The sequence below is a fragment of the Oncorhynchus kisutch genome, linkage group LG1 (assembly GCF_002021735.2).
Source record: "Oncorhynchus kisutch isolate 150728-3 linkage group LG1, Okis_V2, whole genome shotgun sequence".
In the NCBI taxonomy this organism is placed as follows: Eukaryota; Metazoa; Chordata; class Actinopteri; order Salmoniformes; family Salmonidae; genus Oncorhynchus; species Oncorhynchus kisutch.
This window is the reverse complement of record NC_034174.2, coordinates 34,929,709-34,942,115: the sequence shown is the minus strand read 5'-3', so window position 1 is coordinate 34,942,115 and position 12,407 is coordinate 34,929,709. Positions and strand designations below refer to the sequence as shown.

At 42.7% G+C, this 12,407-nt stretch overlaps 2 pseudogenes; both read left to right on the top strand.

Moving 5' to 3' along the window:
- The first annotated feature begins 6,503 nt into the window (after nucleotides 1–6,503).
- Nucleotides 6,504–8,749, top strand: LOC116352907 (transmembrane and coiled-coil domains protein 2 pseudogene; annotated as a pseudogene).
- LOC109873462 (transmembrane and coiled-coil domains protein 2 pseudogene) lies at nucleotides 8,749–9,151 on the top strand (annotated as a pseudogene).
- Nucleotides 9,152–12,407: the final 3,256 nt, after the last annotated feature.

The window sequence follows — 12,407 nt, the reverse complement described above, 5'->3', positions numbered from 1 at the left end:
TTGTTCTCAATTTCCGCATGAAGACATACCCTAATCTAACTGCCTGTAGCTCAGCCCCAGAGGCAAGGATATGCATATTCTTGGTATCATTTGAATGGAAACATTCTGAGGTTTGTGGAAATGTTAATTGAATGTAGGAGAATATAACACAGTAGATCTGGTGGAAGAAAAGAGAAAGAAAGAGCATACGTTTTCTGTTTTTTTTATTGTTGTAGCATCATCTTTCACATGTACTAAAATAGCCACATAGTCAGATAGGATGCTGAAGATAATTTTGTGGATAACACAAGAGGGTAACTGTAGTTGTGGAAAGTTTCAGACTGATAACTTCAGGAATGGGTGAGCTACATGACATTTAGCATGAAGTCACCCAGGTGTCCCACACAAGTTGCCCAAATGTACCCAAGTGGCCGAATTGGTGAAATGACCTATAACTATATACAACAGTGCAAATAACTATATACAACATATCAAAAAGCAATTCTAACACACAAAAAAATAGAAAATGTTTAAAAAAAATAGAGTTATTATATATTTTTTTAAACAGTAGACCCTTTTGGAAGTCCTCAGCACAATATTTTGCTGCCTGTGCCATGTCCCATAGCAGTCTCTTTCTGATGTAAAGCAAAGGAAAACTGAACAAGTGGTGCAGGTGATGGACTTCATGCGACACAGAACACAACGACGCCTCCATGCTGTGCCCTTTTGGCCCTGAGGCACAGTCATTCCTGGAGTAATGAATTGTGGCATATGAACACCACTGGAGGCAGAGGTAGAACGGGCACCTTGGCACCAGGGGCTCCCAGTCGGGGGTCGCTACCACTGTGAAAGAAAACTTTAAAAAAAAAATTGTATTGTATGAGCCTTTTAACAGCATTCTCACATAGGTATTCTGTTTGTCCAGTTGGGAAAGGACAGTGTTGAGTGCAATAGAGATTACATTACCTGTGGATCTATTGGGGTGGTATACAAATTGGAGTGGGTCTAGGGTTTCTTGGATGTTGGTTTTGATGTGTGCCATGGCCAGCTTTTCAAAGCACTTCATGGCTACAGACGTTAGTGCTATGGGACAGTAGTAATTTAGGCAGGTTACCTTGGTGTTATTTGGCACAGAGACTATGGTGGTCTGCGTAAAACATGTATGTATTACAGACTCGGCCAAGGACAGGTAGAGAATGTCAGTGAAGACACTTGCTAGTTGGTCAGCGCATCCTGGTAATCTGTCCTGCGGCCTTGTGAATGTTGACCTGTTAAAAGGTCTTACATCAGCTAAGGCAAACGTGATCACACAGTCATCCTGGAACAGCTGGTGCTCTCATGCATGCTTCAGTTTTGCTTGCCTTGAAGCGAGCATAGAAGTTGTTTAGCTCTTCTGGTAAGCTTGTGTCACTGGGTAGCTCACGGCTGGGTATCCCTTTTGTATTCCGTAATAGTTTGAAAGCCCTGCCACATCCGATGAGCATCAGAGCCGGTGTAGTAGGATTCCATCTTAGTCCTGTATTTACTCTTTGCCTGTTTGATGGTTTGTCTGACGACATGTATGTGAATGTGTTTGGGTTTTGTGTGGAAGTGAGTTGGTATATGGTGTATATACTGAGAGCTCTCTGCATAACATGACCAGGTGAATCCAGGTCACTTGCTAAATCCACTTCAATTAGTATAGATGAAGGGGAAGAGACACGTCAAAGAATACAAAACAATTTGTTTAGGGTCGTTGTCCTGTTCACCTGTAAGGTGAACCTGTGCCCCAGTCTGAGTCTGAGGTCCTGAACACTCTAGAGCAGGTTTTCATCAAGGATCTCGTTGTACTTTGCTCCGTTAGTTTTTCCATCGATCCTGACTAGTCTCCCAGTCCCTGCTGCTGAAAAACATCCCCAAAGCATGATGCTGCCACCACAATTCTTCACCGTAGGGATGGTGCCAGGTTTCCTCCAGACGTGATGCTTGGCATTCAGAGAAAATAGTTCAATCTTGGTTTCATCAGACCAGAGAATCTTGTTTCTCATGGTCTGAGATCTTTAGGTGCCTTTAGGCAAACTCCAAGCAGGCTGTCATGTGCCTTTTACTGAGGAGTGGCTTCCGTCTGGCCACTCTACCATAAAGGCCTGATTGGTAGAGTGCTGCAGAGATGGTTGTCCTTCTGGAAGGTTCTCCCATCTCCACAGAGGAACTCTGGAGCTCTGTCAACGTGACCATCTGGTTTTTGGTCACCTCCCTTACAAAGGCCCTTTTTCCCTGATTGCTCAGTTTGGCCGGGCGGCTAGCACTCGGAAGAGTGTTGGTGGTTCCAAACTTCTTCTGTTTCAGAATGATGGAGGCCACTGTGTTCTTGGGGCCCTTCAATGCCATAGAAATGTTTTGGTACCATTTCCCAGGTCTGTGCCTCGACACAATCCTGTCTCTGAGTTCTACGGACAATTCCTTCGACCTCATGGCTTGGTTTTTGCTCTGACATGTACTTTCAACTGTGGGACCTTACAGTGTCGATAAAAAGTATCTGAACCCTATGGAATTACCTGGATTTCTGCAGAAATTGGTCATCAAATTTGATCTGATCTTCATGTAAGACACAACAATAGACAAACATAGTGTACTTAAACTATTAACACAAATTATTGTATTTTTCTTGTCTATATTGAATACATCTTTTAAACATTCACAGTGTAGGTTGGAAAAAGTATATGAACCCCTAGGCTAATGACTTCTCCAAAATATAATTGGAGTCAGGAGTCAACTAACCTGGAGTCCAATCAATGAGACAAGTTTGGATATGTTGGAGCTGTATTGCCTATAAAAAACACTCACAAAATTTGAGTTTGCTATTTATAAGAAGCATTGCCTGATGTGAACCATTACTTGAACAAAAGATATCTCATAAGACCTAAGATTGAGAATTGTTGACTTGCATAAAGCTGGAAAGGATTACAAAAGTATCTCTAAAAGCCTTGATGTTCATCAGTCCACGGTAAGACAAATTGTCTATAAAAAAATATTTATTTAATCAGGTAGGCTAGTTGAGAACAAGTTCTCATTTACAACTGCGACCTGGCCAATATAAAGCAAAGCAGTGTGACACAAACAACAACACATAGAATTAACAAACATACAGTCAATAATACAATAGAGAAAGTATATATACAGTATGTGCAAATGAGGTAGGATAAGGGGGTGAGGCAATAAATAGGCCATAGTGGAGAAATTATTACAGTATGGCAAATTAAACACTGGGGTGATAGATGTGCAGAAGATGAGTGTGCAAGTAGCGGTACTGGGGTGCAAAGGAGCTAAAATAAATAACAATATGGTGATGTGGTAGTTGGATGGGCTATTTACAGATTGGCTATGTACAGGTGCAGTGCATCTGTGAGCTGCTCTGACAGCTGGTGCTTAAAGCTAGTGAGGGAGATATGAGTCTCCAGCTTCAGTGATTTTTGCAGTTCATTCCAGTCATTGGCAGCAGAGAACTGGAAGGAAAGGTGGCCCGAAGGAGGAATAGGCTTTGGGTGTGACCAGTGAAATATAGCTGCTGGAGCTCGTGCTGCCGGTGGGTGCTGCTATGGTGACCAGTGAGCTGAGATAAGGCGGGGCTTTACCTAGCAATGACTTATGGATGGCCTGGAGCCAGTGGGTTTGGCGACGGATATGAAGCGAGGGCCAGCCAAATAGAGCATACAGGTCGCAGGGATGGGTAGTATATGCGGCTTTGGTGACAAAACAGATGGTACTGTGATAGACTGCATCCAATTTGCGTGTTGGAGGCTATTTTGTAAATGACAAGTCAAGGACCGGTAGGACAGTCCGTTTGGTAGCATTTATGAAAGATGCTTTGTTGCGAAATAGGAAGCCGATTCTAGATTTAATTTTGGATTGTAGATGCTTAATGTGAGTCTGGAAGGAGAGTTTACAGTCTAACCAGACACCTTGGTATTTGTAGTTCTCAGAACCGTCCAGAGTAGTGATGCAGGACTGGTGGGTAGGTGTGGGCAGCACTCGGTTGAAGAGCATGCATTTAGTTTTGCTTGCATTTAAGAGCAGTTGGAGGCCATGGAAGGAGTTGTATGGCATTGAAGCTCGTCTGGAGGTTAGTAAACTTCTTAGGGATGCAATCCCGTTAACGGGATCGATACGACAACAGCCAGTGAAAGTGCAGGGTGCCAAATTCAAAACAACAGAAATCTCATAATTAAAATTCCTCAAACATACATGTATTTTATACCATTTTAAAGGTATTCTTGTTGTTAATCCCACCACAGTGTCCGATTTGAAATAGGCTTTACAGCGAAAGCACCACAAATGATTATGTTAGGTCACCACCAACTCACAGAAAAATTCTGCCATTTTTCCAGCAAATAGAGGAGTCACAAAAAGCACAAATAGAGATAAAATGAATCACTAACCTTTGACGATCTTCATCAGATGACACTCATAGGACTTCATGTTACACAATACATGTATGTTTTGTTTGATAAAGTTCATATTTATGTAAAAACAATCTCAGTATACATTGGCGCATTTCGTTCACTAGTTCCAAAAACATCCAGTGAAATTGAAGAGAGCCACATCATTTTACAGAAATACTCATTATAAATGTCGATAAATACAATTGTTAGACATGGAAATATAGATATACCTCTCCTTAATGCAACCGCTGTGTCAGATTTCAATTTTTTTTAACAAAAAAGCAAACCATGCAATAATCTGAGACGGCGCTCAGAAAATAAATAAACATTTCCGCCATGTTGGAGTCAACAGAAATCAGAAATCACACTATAAATATTCCCTTACCTTTGACGGTCTTCATCAGAATGCACTCCCAGGAATCCTAGTTCCACAATAAATGCTTGATTTGTTTCGATAATGTCCAGTATTTATGTCCAAGTTGCTACTTTTGTTAGCGCGTTTAGTACACAAATCCAAACGCTCGTGCAGGTCCATCCGAACGTCAGACAAAATCTTCAAAAAATTATATTACAGGTCGAAGAAACTTGTCAAACTAAGTATAGAATCAATCTTTAGGATGTTGTTATCATAAATCTTCAAATACATTCCAACCGGAGAATTCCATTGTCTGTAGGAAAGCCGTGGAACGCAGGTCGCTATCATGTGAAATGTGCATGACCAGGACCTGGCTCTCTGCCAGACCACTGACTCAAAGAGCTCCCATCCGGCTCCAAAACACAGTAGAAGCCTCATTCAAGTTTCTAAAGACGGTTGACATCTAGTGGAAGCCCTAGGAAGTGCAACTTTATCCATATCCCACTGTGTAGTCAATAGGGGCTGGTTTGAAAATCGACCAACCTCAGATTTCCCACTTCCAGTTTGGATTTCTTCTCAGGTTTTTGCCTGCCATATGAGTTCTGTTATACTCACAGACATCATTCAAACAGTTTTAGAAACAAGTGTTTTCTATCCAACACTATCCAATACTAATAATAATATCCATATATTAGCAACTGGGACTGAGAGAGAAAATGTCTGCTCCAAGCTGTTGCGCATGCAAACTGCTGCTGGCACCCAGCCATACAATGACACAATGTGATCTTTCTCGCTCAGTTTTCAAAATAAAAGCCTGAAACTATGTCTAAAGACTGTTCACACCATGGGAAAGCCATAGGAAAAGGAATCTGGTTGATATCCCTTTAAATGGAGTGAAGGCAGACAATGGAACAGAGAGCTTTCAGGAAAAACAGCACTTCCGGGTTGGATTTTCCTCAGGTTTTCGCCTGCAATATCAGTTCTGTTATACTCACAGACAATATTTTGACAGTATTGGAAACTTTAGAGTGTTTTCTATTCTAATCTGACAATTATATGCATATTCTAGATTCTGGGCCTAAGAAATAGGCAGTTTCATTTGCGTACATTTTTCATCCAAACATCAAAATACTGCCCCCTACACTCAACAGGTTAAGAATGATGGAGGCCACTGTGTTGTTGGTGACCGTCAATACTGCAGAAATGTTTTGTTACCCTTCCCCAGATCTGTGCCTCGACAAAATCCAGTTTCTGAACTCTACGGACAATTCCTTCAACCTCATGGCTTGGTTTTTGCTCTGACATGCATTATCAATTGTAGGACCTTAGGCACACACCTGTCTATATATATATATATATATATATATATATATATATATATATATATATATATGTAACAGGTGGACTCCAATCAAGTTGTAGAAACATCTCAAGGATGATCAATGGATACAGGATGCACCTGAGCTCAATTTCGAGTCTCATAGCAAATGATCTGAATACGTATGTAAATAAGGTATTTTTAAAAACCTGTTTTCGCATTGTCATTATGGGGTATTGTGTGTAGATTGATGAGAAAGAAAATATATTCTACATTTTAGAATAAGGCTGTAAACGTAACAAAATGTGGAAATAGTCAAGGGGTCTGAATACATTCCGAATGCACTGTATATAATTTTGGCAAAATTATTTCAATTTATCAGAGGGTGCTCCAGCACCTCAGCACCCCTACTTCCTGCGGCTATGCCAACATGGTGGTACCTCTTCTATAGTTAAATGGAATAAATTATCTGCAGATGTTCAGCACATCCATGTTTGAGTGTGACAACAGTCAAGATGAAGAGCAGGCCCATCTCATCTTCCTGCTTTCTGTGTCATAATCAATGTAATTACCATAAATATACATTCTATTGCATTCCTTTTCCATTAAAGGAACAGCCTGTAACCTGGTGATGTCATAAGTGGTCTACAAAACTATTTCAGCTATGCAGTTTTTGGTCCTTCATTTTTTTGGTTTAAAAGGTATGACAGCTGTGCTCATATTCTCCCAAAATCAACGGGATGCTACATTAATTGAAATGACAATGAACGGTTGGAAATCTTAGATTGTGGTTCAAAGAATATATAATTATCAATTGATAATACAGATGTTTGTCCATATCATGTAACTGTTTCTTCACAATGAAAAACATAATTCTGATTAGAATCAAGGCACTGTAAATCAGGATTTCCTAGTTTAGCAGCCTATGTGAAAATTGTATTTATGTGAACATTTTATGTATTGAGCACTTAGTCCTGTTTGAAGGCAGCTCTGTCAGGAAATTACTGCATATGAGGCTGAAATTTTTATTTATTAAAAAAAATCACCAGATATGTCATTGTGATGCGTTCTCTGCTTTAAAAGGGACATTTTACCATACAATTCTGCAATGTAACCAATCATGCTCGCTCCACTCTGTCTCTTTGCCTGTACTTTGTCACCCCCACCCCCCTTAGCTGGATAAGAGTGAGGTGACAACGTTTGACCTGCCCCTCTCAGCCAGCCATGGAGCCACTGACGCTTCTGCCTCTAACATCAGCGTGGATGGAGCAGGGGCTGTGGCCGGGGTGGAATATCTGGCTGGGGGGGTTGAAGTGTCAGTGGGTGCCGAGGCTCAGCGGACACGGGCTGCTCTGGAGCAGCTACAGCAGAAGATCCTGAAGAGCATTGAGCAGATTCGGATAGAACAGGAGGCACGAAACGACAATGTGGCAGAGTACTTGAGGCTGGCCCACAATGCCAACAGCCATCAGGCTTTTCGTATCAAACAGGTGTTTGAGAAGAAGAACCAGAAGTCTGCACAGACCATCGCCCACCTGCACAAGAAGCTAGATCACTACCACAAGAAGTTTAAGGAGATACAGCAGGTGTGTGTGTGTGTGTGTGTGTGTGTGTGTGTGTGTGTGTGTGTGTGTGTGTGTGTGTGTGTGTGTGTGTGTGTGTGTGTGTGTGTGTGTGTGTGTGTGTGTGTGTGTGTGTGTGTGTGTGTGTGTGTGTGTGTGTGTGTGTGTGTGTGTGTGTGTGTGTGTGTGTGTGTGTGTGTGAGTAAAGAGACAGAGAAAGAAAATTAAATTAGTCCTCCATTTCTAATTGGTCTACTTTTGCATTGATACCTTTTCCTCCATCCACCTAACCTCCCTCTCCTTATAGCAAGGTCTAGGCCGGCAACCTAAGGATGTGCTGGGGGATATGCAGCAGGGGCTGAAGGATGTAGGGGCTAACGTACGGGCAGGGATCAGTAGCTTTGGTGGAGGTGTGGTGGAGGGTGTCAAAGGGGGCGTGTCAGAACTCACCCATACAGCTGTGGTGTCTAAGCCCCTGGAGTTTGTCAGCTTGATCCGCAACAAATTAGGCAGCACACACTCGCTGGAGGATGGTGTGGAGGAGCATTCAGATGATGTACCCCTGAGTAGCAGCGTCACCTTGGCCTCCAGCTCAAAGTACAGTAGTGACGACGAGTGCTCCAGTGACTCTGTGACAGATAGTAATTATTTTGGGGCTGGGGGAGGAGGGGGGATGTTGGGGTTGGGGCTGGCCAGGCTGGATGGGAACGACCACCACAGGTCCTCGGACACTTGGCTGGAAGGCCTGCAGGAGATCAAAGCCAGCCAGGCCCACATGGAGGACGCCATCGAGGACATGAAGAGTCAGCTGCAGAGCGACTACGCCTACATGACCCAGTGCCTACAGGAAGAGAAATACAGGTATGAGCTACTGGAGGAACAGCTGAATGACCTGACAGAGCTGCACCAGAACCAGATGTCCAACCTGATACAGGAGCTGGTCAGCATGGAAGAGAAAGTAACCTACCAGTCCTATGAGAGAACCAGAGACTCTCAGGTAAAGAGGCAAAAACCTGGATGTATAAGATGTACTGAAACACACAAGTATGAGTGCAGAAAGGAGCCTATAGTCCCCGTAAATCAGTTGTAACTTTATGTTTACCGACGTTTGTATTTGTATATACATATTATTTTATGTGTGTGTCTGTACAGGAGGCGGTGGAGTCATGCATGAACCGCATCACTAGGTTAGAGCTGCAACAGCAGCAGCAGCAGATGCTGCAATGGGAGGGTGTGGAGAACGCCAATGCCCACGCCCTGCTGGGAAAACTCATCAACATCATCCTGGCTGTCATGGCTGTAGTGCTAGTGTTCGTCTCCACCCCTGCTAACTTTATCACCCCACTCATAAAGACCAGAGCACGCGTGGCTGCCACTGTCTTGCTGGCCCTTTTTCTGTTTATCCTCTGGAAGTACTGGGACTTCTGGGAGCTTTGGCTACTGCCAGGCTGACCCCTCCATAGGCCATCACCCACACACATTGTTTTGACTTGACCTATCACCTACACTGAAAAAAATGAAGGTTCCTTGGAGAACTCTTGCCCGATAAATAAACCTGGAGTTAAGTGTAAGGTTCTTGACGTGGCATCTACAGTTCTTCAGAATTCTAAAAGGTTCTTGAAATGTATGAGAGCCTGCAGATGTGTCCCTTTCATAGCACACAGCAAATTGGCTAGAGTTTTTCAGTGTAACATTTCTAGTGTCGATTCAAGTGTTTCGTTAACACGGTAAATAGTTAAATTAACACTAAGTGGTGTAAAATAGACCCAGTGTTAGTGTTAATAACCAGAGTTGAACATAAACCACACCCCAGCATACTATATTGCAGGTTGATTTTTTGAAATTGTTTGTTAAAATCTGTTTTTCCATGTACTTTGATTAATTCATCTTACACTACTCAAATATAAATAGCATTGTTGCCTCCCAAGTGGTGCAGTGGTCTAAGGCACTGCATTGCAGTGCTAGCTGTGCCGCTAAAGAGCCTGGTTTGAGGCTCTGGTCCAGGCTCTGTTGCAGCTGGCTGCGACCGGGAGACCCATGGGGCGGTGCACAATTGGCCTGGGTTTGGCCAGCAGGAATGTTCTTGTCCCATTGTGCTCTAGCGACTCCTGTGGCGGGCTAGGCGCAATGCATGCTGAGATGGTGCCAGGTGTATGGTATTTCCTCCAACACATTGGTGCGGCTGGCTTCCGTGTTAAGCGAGCGTTGTGTCAAGAAGCATTGCGGCTTGGTTGTATTGTGTTTCGGAGGATGCACGGCTCTCGCCCTTTGCCTCTCCCGAGTCCGTACTGGAGTTGCAGCGACTATCAATTGGATACCATGGAAAAGGGGTAAAAAAATATATATATATAAGAAAATATAAATAGCATACAATTTTGTAAACTATTCCATTCTGTTACTTGAACTATCGTACCCATTACTGAAATGGATGTTTCAGTTTAGATGTTTAAGGTAGTGTCATATCTTAGTCTTCCCATCCTGGCAGTCATTCTGAATGCAGGTTGCTGGTGACTAAAATGACAAATGTTTATTTGTTGGATTCCGATAGGAATAACACATCACTTTGCAAGCCAGCATAATATCACTTGCAGCAGGCCTGATGTGGCCTGTAAACTACGAGGCCACTGTATTAGGGTATAACTAGGGCCTCAAAAGACAGCCTTATGAAATATGTACTGAAACAAATACCTTTAATGACAACTGTCATGAAGCGCATAGCTTTGAGAAATACTCTATTGTATCTCGTCAACTTATAGCCAAGAATCCAGAAAATAATAATAATATGTTGGTTAGAGTTTCCATTTGCCAACAATACTTTGACACAAGGCGCCAAAGTCAAGTGTTTGTTGTGGACTCTAGTAATTAAAACAATGTAACTTGTTAACCATGTTTCTACCGTGTATAAAGCTGCCCATCATGCTCTAGCAATGTGAAATATATTATTTGAATAACGATTGAAGAGTTGGTAGAGAATAATCATATACTTTAACCTACCTGATGTGTTTGTTTGAAGTGCACATGTACATTATGCAAGATGGACATTATTCTGCTTCTTCAATGGTGTTTGAATACGGTTGGCATCCAATGTTAATACTGCATTACCGCCAACAGCTGGACGGGTTTTCAATAACAAACAACAACAAAAAAACATGGAAAGGGAGAAATCGACTTCATACAAAATAGAACATGTAAAAAAATATATATACTTCTTCAATAGTACAGTCCACTCCAAAATACATATACAGGCTCAGGGGCCTGTGACGGGGATACATTCCTCCAACAGGATTTCTTGCACTGCCTCGGCTGTGAAATCACCAAGATCCAAAAAATGTTCAGTGGCATTCACAATGATTCCAACAGTTGATGACCATTGCAATGAATTATACAAAGTCCATCTTTTTAACATGCAGCATTTAACGATCCCTCGGTTGATGAGAAACCTGCGCTCGTTGTGGTGGTTCTACTACCGTTGCTTCTTCCCCGACACTCGTTCCTTCCAATTTTCTCACCGCCTCCAGATTGGAGACACGCTGGACATTCCTTACCCTTGCCACCTCATTCTCCTTCACCCTAACAGGGCACTCCAAGAATTCAGGCTCATGTTCACGTGCACAGTTTCAGCATTTCCCTTCATCTGGAAAACGATATTCTTCCCTTCTGCACACACTTGACACATTACCACATCTTTTACATTTATGGGGCTTGTGCACAAAAGCTCTTACAGGGTAACTCATGAATACTAATTTATATCAAAGAACAGTAGCATGGATGAAATGAACTTCTTTTCTCCGTCCACCATACAGGTCAATCGACGGGCACCAACCACTCCATCGATGTCTTCAGTTATATCCTCTGCCTTTATTTCTAGCGCCACCCCAGAAATAACCTTGATAGGCGTCCTGCTACGAGAATCCATGCAGGAAACATTCCAGTGCGGTATATTTGAGTCTTAACACGAGCTTCTTCTGCTCCGCAGACACACAAAAAAAATCAAAATAAGACCAGTAATTGTAATTATCACCGACTCCACACTTTCTTCCAACACATTCCAGAGTTTCCTGGAGACGTCAAATGGATTTCCCAAGTAGCATTGATCCAAAACCCTGACCAAAAATGAGTCTAGTGGTTTCCTATTTTCCACCATAGCTGTATTTCTCATTTCCCTTTGTCTTTGCCACTGTAACCCACTCATTTCCCTTTGTCTTTGCCACTGTAACCCACTCATTTCCCTTTGCCTTTGCCACTGTAACCCACGCATTTCCCTTTGCCTTTGCCACTGTAACCCACTCATTTCCCTTTGTCTTTGCCACTGTAACCCACTCATTTCCCTTTGCCTTTGCCACTGTAACCCACTCATTTCCCTTTGCCTTTGCCACTGTAACCCACTCATTTCCCTTTGCCTTTGCCACTGTAACCCACTCAGTTCCCTTTGTCTTTGCCACTGTAACCCACTCATTTCCCTTTGTCTTTGCCACTGTAACCCACTCATTTCCCTTTGCCTTTGCCACTGTAACCCACTCATTTCCCTTTGCGTTTGCCACTGTAACCCACTCATTTCCCTTTGTCTTTGCCACTGTAACCCACTCATTTCCCTTTGTCTTTGCCACTGTAACCCACTCATTTCCCTTTGTCTTTGCCACTGTAACCCACTCATTTCCCTTTGTCTTTGCCACTGTAACCCACTCATTTCCCTTTGCCTTTGCCACTGTAACCCACTCATTTTCACTTTCTGCACTATTAGCTTCACTCGACTCACTAGCGGTTTCAAACAA